This window comes from Ranitomeya variabilis, chromosome 8, assembly GCF_051348905.1.
Source record: "Ranitomeya variabilis isolate aRanVar5 chromosome 8, aRanVar5.hap1, whole genome shotgun sequence".
NCBI classification, from domain to species: domain Eukaryota; kingdom Metazoa; phylum Chordata; class Amphibia; order Anura; family Dendrobatidae; genus Ranitomeya; species Ranitomeya variabilis.
In genome coordinates, this window is record NC_135239.1 from 198,261,011 (window position 1) to 198,271,493 (window position 10,483).

Here is a 10,483-nt window from a genome sequence, read left to right on the forward strand (position 1 = left end):
GCGTTTGGAGAGCCCCTGATGTGCCTAAACATTAAACCCCCCCACAAGTGACACCATTTTGGAAAGTAGACCCCCTAAGGAACTTATCTAGATGTGTTTTGAGAGCTTTGAACCCCCAAGTGTTTCACTACAGTTTATAACGCAGAGCCGTGAAAATAAAAATTATTTTTTTTTTTCACAAAAATGATTTTTTAGCCCCCAGTTTTGTATTTTCACAAGGGTATCAGGATAAATTGGACCTCAAAAGTTGTTGTCCAATTTGTCTGCAGTACGCTGATACCCCATTTGTGGGGGGGGGACCACTGTTTGGGCGCATGATAGAGCTCGGAAGGGAAGGAGCGCCATTTGGAATGCAGACTTAAATGGATTGGTCTGCAGGCGTCACGTTGCATTTGCAGAGCCCCTGATGTACCCAAACAGTACAAACCCCCCACAAGTGACCCCATATTGGAAACTAGACCCCCCAAGGAACTTATCTAGATGTGTTGTGAGAACTTTGAACCCCCAAGTGTTTCACTACAGTTTATAACGCAGAGCCGTGAAAATAAAAATTATTTTTTTTTTCACAAAAATGATTTTTTAGCCCCCAGTTTTGTATTTTCACAAGGGTATCAGGATAAATTGGACCCTAAACGTTGTTGTCCAATTTGTCCTGAGTACGCTGATACCCCCTATGTGGGGGGGAACCACTGTTTGGGCGCATGACAGAGCTCGGAAGGGAAGGAGCGCCATTTGGAATGCAGACTTAAATGGATTGGTCTGCAGGCGTCACGTTGCATTTGCAGAGCCCCTGATGTACCCAAATAGTACAAACCCCCCACAAGTGACCCCATATTGGAAACTAGACCTCCCAAGGAACTTATCTAGATGTGTTGTGAGAACTTTGAACCCCCAAGTGTTTCACTACAGTTTACAACGCAGAGCCGTGAAAATAAAACATATTTTTTTTCCCACAAAAATGATTTTTAGCCCCCCAAATTTTTATTTTCCCAAGGATAACAAGAGAACTTGGACCCCAGAAGTTGTTGTTCAATTTGTCCCTAGAACGCTGATACCCCATATGTTGGGGTAAACCCCTTTTTGGATGCACGGGAGAGCTCGGAAGGGAAGGAGCACTGTTTTACTTTTTCAACGCAGAATTGGCTGGAATTGAGATTGGACGCCATGTCGCGTTTGGAGAGCCCCTGATGTGCCTGAACAGTGGAATCTCCCCAATTCTACCTGAAACCCTACCCCTAACCTCACCCCTAACCGTTTACTGAACATTTTCTGACAGTCATAAGTGCCACGTATATAAGTGCCACGTATATAAGTGCCACGTATTTAAGAGCCACGTATTTAAGTGCCACGTATTTCAGTGCCACGATATTTCAGTGCCACGATATTTCAGTGCCACGATATTTCAGTGCCACGTATTTCAGTGCCACGTATTTCAGTGCCACGTATTTCAGGCACTGAAAAGTACGTGGCACATAAATACTTCAGTGCCACGATATTTCAGTGCCACGTATTTCAGTGCCACGTATTTCAGGCACTGAAAAATACGTGGCACGTAAATACGTGGCACGTAAATGCGTGGCACGTAAATACGTGGCACGTAAATACGTGGCACTTAAATACGTGGCACTTAAATACGTGGCACTTAAATACGTGGCACTTAAATACGTGGCACTTAAATACGTGGCACTTATATACGTGGCCACTGAAATATCGTGGCACTTATATACGTATATACGTATATAAACGTATATTTCAGTGCCACGTATTTCAGTGCCACGTATTTCAGGTTAGGGGTAGGGTTAGGGGTAGGGTTAGGGTTTTTTGTTTTTTTCTTGCTTTCTTGTGTTTTTCTATAAAAACGCATGCGTTTTACCGCGTTTACATGCATTTTTTCACACATGTGGTTTTTTTAAAAAACGCATGCAGATAAAAACGCAAGTGTGAAACCAGACTAAAAGACGCTTTTTATAGCAAAAAAGTTTTTGCGTCTCCACATTTTGAGACCTATAATTTTTCCACATTTTGGTCCACAGAGTCATGTGAGGTTTTTTTTTTTTTTTGCGGGACGAGTTGACGTTTTTATTGGTAACATTTTCGGACACGTGACCATTTTTTATCACTTTTTATTCCGATTTTTGTGAGGCAGAATAACCAAAAACCAGCTATTCATGAATTTCTTTTGGGAGAGGCGTTTATACCGTTCTGCGCTTGGTAAAGTTGATAAAGCAGTTTTATTCTTCGGGTCAGTACGATTACAGCGATACCTCATTTATATCATTTTTTTATGTTTTGACGCTTTTATACGATAAAAACTATTTTATAGAAAAAATAATTGTTTTTGCATCGCTTTATTCTGAGAGCTATAACTTTTTAATTTTTTTGCTGATGATGCTGTATGGCAGCTCATTTTTTGCGGGACAAGATGACGTTTTCAGCGGTAACATGGTTATTTATATCCGTCTTTTTGATCGCGTGTTATTCCACTTTTTGTTCGGCGGTATGGTAATAAAGCGTTGTTTTTTGCCTCGATTTTTTTTTTTTTTTCTTACGGTGTTTACTGAAGGGGTTAACTAGTGGGCCAGTTTTATAGGTTGGGTCGTTACGGACGCGGCGATACTAAATATGTGTACTTTTATTGTTTTTGTTTTTTTTTTTTAGATAAAGAAATGTATTTATGGGAATAATATTTTTTTTTTATTATTATTTATTTAGGAATTTTTTTTTTTTTTTTTTACACATGTGGAAATTTTTTTTTTTACTTTTTTACTTTGTCCCAGGGGGGGACATCACAGATCGCAGATCTGATAGTGTGCACAGCACTCTATCAGATCCGCGATCATACTTTCATCGGAGCAGGCTGCAGCTTTCATCTGCAGCCTGCTCCGACCCGGAAGTGCTCCCTGCAGGACCCGGATACAGCCCCTCGGCCATTTTGGATCCGGGGCCTGCAGAGAGAAGACGTTCGGTACGAGGTGAGTACATCACCTTGTACCGATCGTCTCAGGGAAGCACGCAGGGAGCCCCCTCCCTGCGCGATGCTTCCCTGTACCGCCGGTACACCGCGATCATGTTTGATCGCGGTGTGCCGGGGGTTAATGTGCCGGGGGCGGTCCGTGACCGCTCCTGGCACATAGTGCCGGATGTCAGCTGCGATATGCAGCCGACACCCGGCCGCGATCGGCCGCGCTCCCCCCGTGAGCGCGGCCGATCGCGTATGACGTACTATCCCGTCGGCGGTCATGGGGGCCCACCCCACCTCGACGGGATAGTACGTCTGATGTCAGGAAGGGGCTAGGGGGCTGGTGTTCTCCCCCCCGGACCGTTAGACGGTTCGGGGGTTCTTGAATCTCCAGCGTGGATTTTTATAGGGTTTTTGTTGACCAGATAAGTTATCTTGCTATATTCTGCTATTAGTAAGCTGGCCTCTCTTTGCTGAACCTAGTTCATTTCTGTGTTTGTCATTTCCTCTTACCTCACCGTTATTATTTGTGGGGGGCTTGTATCTTGCTTTGGGGTCCCTTTCTCTGGAGGCAAGAGAGGTCTTTGTTTTCTTCTCCTAGGGGTAGTTAGATTCTCCGGCTGGCGCGTGTCATCTAGCGATCACCGTAGGCATGATCCCCGGCTACTTCTAGTGTTGGCGTTAGGAGTAGCTATTTGGTCAACCCAGTTACCACAGCCCTATGAGCTGGATTTTTGTATCTTGCAGACTTACACGTTCCTCTGAGACCCTGTCCACTGGGGTCATAACAGTATGCCAGGCCAGTATTAAATGTTTAATGCATTGCAGAAGTGGGATTATAAGAAAGAAAATTTTGAGTTTTTTTTTTCCTCTCATTTTTTTTTTCTTTTCCCCTTTACCTCAGAGTGGCTTAAGCTTGCTGCAGACATGAATGTCCAGACCTTGATTACAAGTGTGGACCAGCTTGCCGCTCGTGTGCAGGGTATACAAGATTATGTTACCAGAAATCCTAGGTCTGAACCCAAGATTCCTATTCCTGAACTGTTTTCAGGAGACCGATTTAAGTTTAGGAATTTCAGGAATAATTGTAAATTATTTTTGTCCCTGAAACCTTGTTCGTCTGGAGACTCTGCTCAACAAGTAAAAATTGTTATTTCATTCTTACGGGGTGACCCTCAGGATTGGGCTTTTTCGTTGGCGCCAGGAGATCCGGCATTGGCTGATATTGATGCGTTTTTTCTGGCGCTCGGTTTACTTTATGAGGAACCCAATCTTGAGATTCAGGCAGAGAAAGCCTTGCTGGCTATGTCTCAGGGCCAGGACGAGGCTGAGGTGTATTGCCAAAAATTTCGGAAATGGTCCGTGCTGACACATTGGAACGAGTGTGCACTGGCCGCTAATTTTAGAAATGGCCTTTCTGAGGCCATTAAGAATGTTATGGTGGGTTTTCCCATTCCCACAGGTCTGAATGATACCATGTCCCTGGCTATTCAAATTGACCGGCGGTTGCGGGAGCGCAAAACCGCAAATTCCCTCATGTTGTTGTCTGAACAGACACCTGATGTGATGCAATGTGATAGAAAAACCGCAAATTCCCTCATGGTGTTGTCTGAACGGACACCTGATTTGATGCAATGTGATAGAATCCTGACTAGAAATGAGAGGAAAATTCATAGACGCCGGAATGGCTTGTGCTACTACTGTGGTGATTCTACACATGTTATCTCAGCATGCTCTAAACGTATATCTAAGGTTGTTAGTCCTGTCACCGTTGGTAATTTGCATCCTAAGTTTATTCTGTCTGTAACTTTGATTTGCTCACTGTCATCTTATCCTGTCATGGCGTTTGTAGATTCAGGTGCTGCCCTGAGTCTTATGGATCTCTCATTTGCTAAGCGCTGTGGTTTTATTCTTGAACCATTAGAAAATCCTATCCCTCTTAGGGGTATTGATGCTATGCCATTGGCAGAAAATAAGCCGCAGTATTGGACACAGGTTACCATGTGCATGACTCCTGAACACCGCGAGGTGATACGTTTTCTCGTTCTACATAAAATGCATGATTTGGTTGTTTTGGGGCTGCCATGGTTACAGACCCATAATCCAGTCCTTGACTGGAAGGCTATGTCAGTGTCTAGTTGGGGCTGTCGTGGTATTCATGAGGATTCCCTGCCTGTGTCTATTGCTTCTTCTACGCCTTCGGAAGTTCCGGAGTACTTGTCTGATTATCAGGATGTCTTTAGCGAGTCCAGGTCCAGTGCATTGCCTCCTCATAGGGACTGTGACTGTGCAATAGATTTGATTCCAGGCAGTAAGTTTCCTAAGGGAAGACTGTTTAATCTGTCGATACCTGAACATACCGCTATGCGTTCATATATCAAGGAGTCTCTGGAGAAAGGACACATCCGTCCGTCTTCTTCCCCTCTTGGTGCGGGATTCTTTTTTGTGGCTAAAAAGGACGGATCTTTGAGGCCTTGTATTGACTATCGGCTTTTAAATAAGATCACTGTCAAATTTCAGTATCCTTTGCCGCTGTTGTCTGACTTGTTTGCCCGGATTAAAGGTGCCAAGTGGTTTACCAAGATAGACCTTCGTGGTGCGTACAACCTTGTGCGCATTAAGCAAGGGGATGAATGGAAAACCGCATTCAATACGCCCGAAGGTCATTTTGAGTACTTGGTGATGCCTTTTGGGCTCTCTAATGCCCCTTCAGTTTTTCAGTCCTTTATGCATGACATTTTCCGGAACTATCTGGATAAATTTCTGATCGTTTATCTGGATGATATTCTGGTTTTTTCTGATAATTGGGACTCGCATGTGGAGCAGGTCAGGATGGTCTTTAAAATTTTGCGTGAAAATTCTTTGTTTGTCAAGGGCTCAAAGTGTCTTTTTGGTGTACAGAAGGTTCCCTTTTTGGGGTTCATTTTTTCCCCTTCTGCTGTGGAGATGGACCCAGTCAAGGTCCAAGCTATTCTTGATTGGACTCAGCCCTCGTCAGTTAAGAGTCTTCAGAAGTTCTTGGGTTTCGCTAACTTCTACCGTCGTTTTATCGCTAACTTTTCTAGCATTGTGAAACCTTTGACGGATATGACCAAGAAGGGCTCCGATGTGGTTAATTGGGCTCCTGCTGCCGTGGAGGCTTTCCAGGAGTTGAAACGTCGGTTTACTTCGGCGCCTGTTTTGTGCCAGCCTGATGTCTCGCTTCCCTTTCAAGTTGAGGTGGATGCTTCAGAGATTGGAGCAGGGGCCGTTTTGTCGCAGAGAGGCCCTGGTTGCTCTGTTATGAGACCTTGCGCCTTTTTCTCTAGGAAGTTTTCGCCTGCGGAGCGAAATTATGATGTGGGCAATCGGGAGTTGTTGGCCATGAAATGGGCATTTGAGGAGTGGCGTCATTGGCTCGAGGGTGCTAAGCATCGTGTGGTGGTCTTGACTGATCACAAAAATCTGATGTATCTCGAGTCTGCTAAACGCCTGAATCCTAGACAGGCCCGCTGGTCATTGTTTTTCTCCCGTTTTGACTTTGTTGTCTCGTATTTGCCGGGTTCAAAGAATGTGAAGGCCGATGCTCTTTCCAGGAGCTTTGTGCCTGATGCTCCTGGAGTCGCTGAACCTGTTGGTATTCTTAAGGATGGTATTATCTTGTCAGCTATTTCTCCAGATCTGCGACGTGTGTTGCAGAGATTTCAGGCTGATAGGCCTGATTCTTGTCCACCTGACAGACTGTTTGTGCCTGATAAGTGGACCAGCAGAGTCATTTCCGAGGTTCATTCCTCGGTGTTGGCAGGTCACCCAGGAATTTTTGGCACCAGAGATCTGGTGGCCAGATCCTTTTGGTGGCCTTCCTTGTCTAGGGATGTGCGGTCATTTGTACAGTCCTGTGGGACTTGTGCTCGAGCTAAGCCTTGCTGTTCTCGTGCCAGCGGGTTGCTCTTGCCCTTGCCTGTCCCTAAGAGACCTTGGACACATATCTCCATGGATTTCATTTCTGATCTTCCGGTATCTCAGGGCATGTCTGTTATCTGGGTGATATGTGATCGCTTCTCCAAGATGGTCCATTTGGTTCCTTTGCCTAAGCTGCCTTCCTCTTCCGATCTGGTTCCTGTGTTTTTCCAGAACGTGGTTCGTTTGCACGGCATCCCTGAGAATATTGTGTCAGACAGAGGATCCCAGTTCGTTTCCAGATTCTGGCGATCCTTTTGTAGTAGGATGGGCATTGACTTGTCGTTTTCGTCTGCTTTCCATCCTCAGACTAATGGACAGACGGAGCGAACTAATCAGACTTTGGAGGCTTATTTGAGGTGTTTTGTCTCTGCTGATCAGGACGATTGGGTGACCTTCTTGCCGTTAGCTGAGTTTGCCCTTAATAATCGGGCTAGTTCCGCCACCTTGGTTTCGCCGTTTTTCTGCAACTCTGGTTTCCACCCTCGTTTTTCTTCGGGTCATGTGGAACCTTCTGACTGCCCTGGGGTGGATTCTGTGGTGGATAGGTTGCAGCGGATCTGGAATCTTGTGGTGGACAACTTGAAGTTGTCACAGGAGAGGGCTCAGCGCTTTGCCAACCGCCGCCGCGGTGTGGGTCCCCGACTACGTGTTGGGGAATTGGTGTGGCTTTCTTCCCGCTTTGTTCCTATGAAGGTTTCCTCTCCCAAATTTAAACCTCGTTTTATTGGTCCTTACAAGATATTGGAAATTCTTAATCCTGTATCCTTTCGCCTGGATCTTCCTGTGTCGTTTGCTATCCACAACGTGTTTCATAGGTCCTTGTTGCGGCGGTACGTTGTGCCTGTGGTTCCTTCTGCTGAGCCTCCTGCTCCGGTGTTGGTTGAGGGCGAGTTGGAGTACGTGGTGGAGAAGATCTTGGATTCTCGTCTCTCCAGGCGGAGGCTTCAGTACCTGGTCAAGTGGAAGGGCTATGGTCAGGAAGATAATTCCTGGGTGGTCGCCTCTGATGTTCATGCGGCCGATTTAGTTCGTGCCTTTCACGCCGCTCGTCCTGATCGCCCTGGTGGTCGTGGTGAGGGTTCGGTGACCCCTCACTAAGGGGGGGGTACTGTTGTGATTTTGCTTTTTGCTCCCTCTAGTGGTCATTAGTGATTTGACTCTGGAGCGTCTGTCTTTTTCTATATCCTCACCTGGGCCGTTAGTTCAGGGGCGTTGCTATATAAGCTCCCTGGACCTTCAGTTCAATGCCTGGCATCGTTGAAATCAGAGCTAATCTGTTGTGCTCTTGTCCTCTGATCCTGGTTCCTGTTTTCCAAGCTAAGTCTGCTTCTTTGCTTTTTGCTTTTGTTTTGTTTGGTATTTTTGTCCAGCTTGTTCCTATCTGTATCCTGACCTTTGCTGGAAGCTCTAGGGGGCTGGTGTTCTCCCCCCGGACCGTTAGACGGTTCGGGGGTTCTTGAATCTCCAGCGTGGATTTTTATAGGGTTTTTGTTGACCAGATAAGTTATCTTGCTATATTCTGCTATTAGTAAGCTGGCCTCTCTTTGCTGAACCTAGTTCATTTCTGTGTTTGTCATTTCCTCTTACCTCACCGTTATTATTTGTGGGGGGCTTGTATCTTGCTTTGGGGTCCCTTTCTCTGGAGGCAAGAGAGGTCTTTGTTTTCTTCTCCTAGGGGTAGTTAGATTCTCCGGCTGGCGCGTGTCATCTAGCGATCACCGTAGGCATGATCCCCGGCTACTTCTAGTGTTGGCGTTAGGAGTAGCTATTTGGTCAACCCAGTTACCACAGCCCTATGAGCTGGATTTTTGTATCTTGCAGACTTACACGTTCCTCTGAGACCCTGTCCACTGGGGTCATAACAGACGGGAACTCCCGCCTCCAAGACAGTTTGACTGTATAAGGGCCTAAATGTTGTACGTGTTTCATTCAGCATGTGCAAGGAACAAAATTAAAAGAGCAACCTTTGACTTGTGCAGCATTACTGCTGCCCAAGCTGTGGCTCTTCTAGTTTGTAACACCTGAGGGGGGGTTAAAGGTTACCTTTAAAATTGGTTCAATTAGGCTTCGGCCTACACTCTGCTCCTCCTGCAGAGCCTGGGCTCTAACAACGCCAGTTAGCGCCCGGAAGTGCTGGCTGCACAGAGAAAAACACCCGCCAATGTGTCAGTGGGGTTCAGCAACGCCAGCTGTTCCCCTGCTGTGTAGCCGGCAACGTGTCCTGCAAACGCCACGCAGACACAACAGACCTAAAGCTGCCTCCAGTGCAGGCTTCCGCCTACACTCTGCTCCCTCTGCTCCTCCTGCTGACCCTGGGTTCTAACACCGCCAGTTGGCACCCAGAAGTGCTAGCTGCACAGAGAAAAACACCAGCCAATGTGTCAGTGGGGTTCAGCAACGCCAGCTGTGCCCCTGCTGTGTAGCCAGCAACATGTCCTGCAAACGCCACGCAGACACAAAGCTGCCGCCAGTGCAGGCTTTGGCCTACACTCAGAGCCCTGTGTCAGCAGGAGGAGCAGAGAGAGCAGAGTGTAGGCCGAAGCCTGCACTGGCGGCAGCTTTGTGTCTGCGTGGCGTTTGCAGGACATGTTGCCGGCTACACAGCAGGGGCACAGCTGGCGTTGCTGAACCCCACTGACACATTGGCTGGTGTTTTTCTCTGTGCAGCTAGCACTTCTGGGCACCAACTGGCGGTGTTAGAGCCCTGGGTCAGCAGGAGGAGCAGATGGAGCAAACACCGCCAGTTAGCGCCCAGAAGTGCTGGCTGCACAGAGAAAAACACCCGCCAATGTGTCAGTGGGGTTCAGCAATGCCAGCTGTTCCACTGCTGTGTAGCCGGCAACATGTCCTGCAAACGCCACGCAGACACAACAGACCTAAAGCTGCCGCCAGTGCAGGCTTCGGCCTACACTCTGCTCCCTCTGCTCCTCCTGCTGCCCCTGGGCTCTAACACCGCCAGTTGGTGCCCGGAAGTGCTAACTGCACAGAGAAAAACACCAGCCAATGTGTCAGTGGGGTTCAGCAACGCCAGCTGTTCCCCTGCTGTGTAGCCGGCATTGTGTCCTGCAAATGCCACGCAGACACAACAGACCTCCAAATGCCTCCAGTGCAGGCTTCGGCCTACACTCTGCTCCCCCTGCTAAATCTTTGCTCCAACACCACTAGTTGGGGCTCTAAGAAGACAAGCTTGAATAGGTCCCCATCCTGGTTCCAGTACCGTCAGCTGGTTCCGGGTAGAGCCTTTGGCTTAGGTGCCTCCTTCTGGGTATCCGAGTTCCACCAACGTCAGGTGGTCCTTGGTAGTGCTTTCAGGCACGGGTACCTCCTCCTTAGTAACCGGGTTCCAGTAACGTCAGCTGGTCCTCGGTAGTTCCATTGGCTCTTGGACCTTCTGCTACCCATCCGGGTTCCAGTACCGTCAGCTGGTTCTCGGCAGTGTCTTTTGCTCTTGTACCTTCTGCTCCCCATCCTGGTTCCAGTACCGTCAGCTGGTCCCGGGCAGAGCCTTTGGTTTAGGTGCCTCCCTCTGGGTATTCGAGTTCCACCGTCAGGTGGTCCGTGGTAGTGCTTTCAGGCACGGGT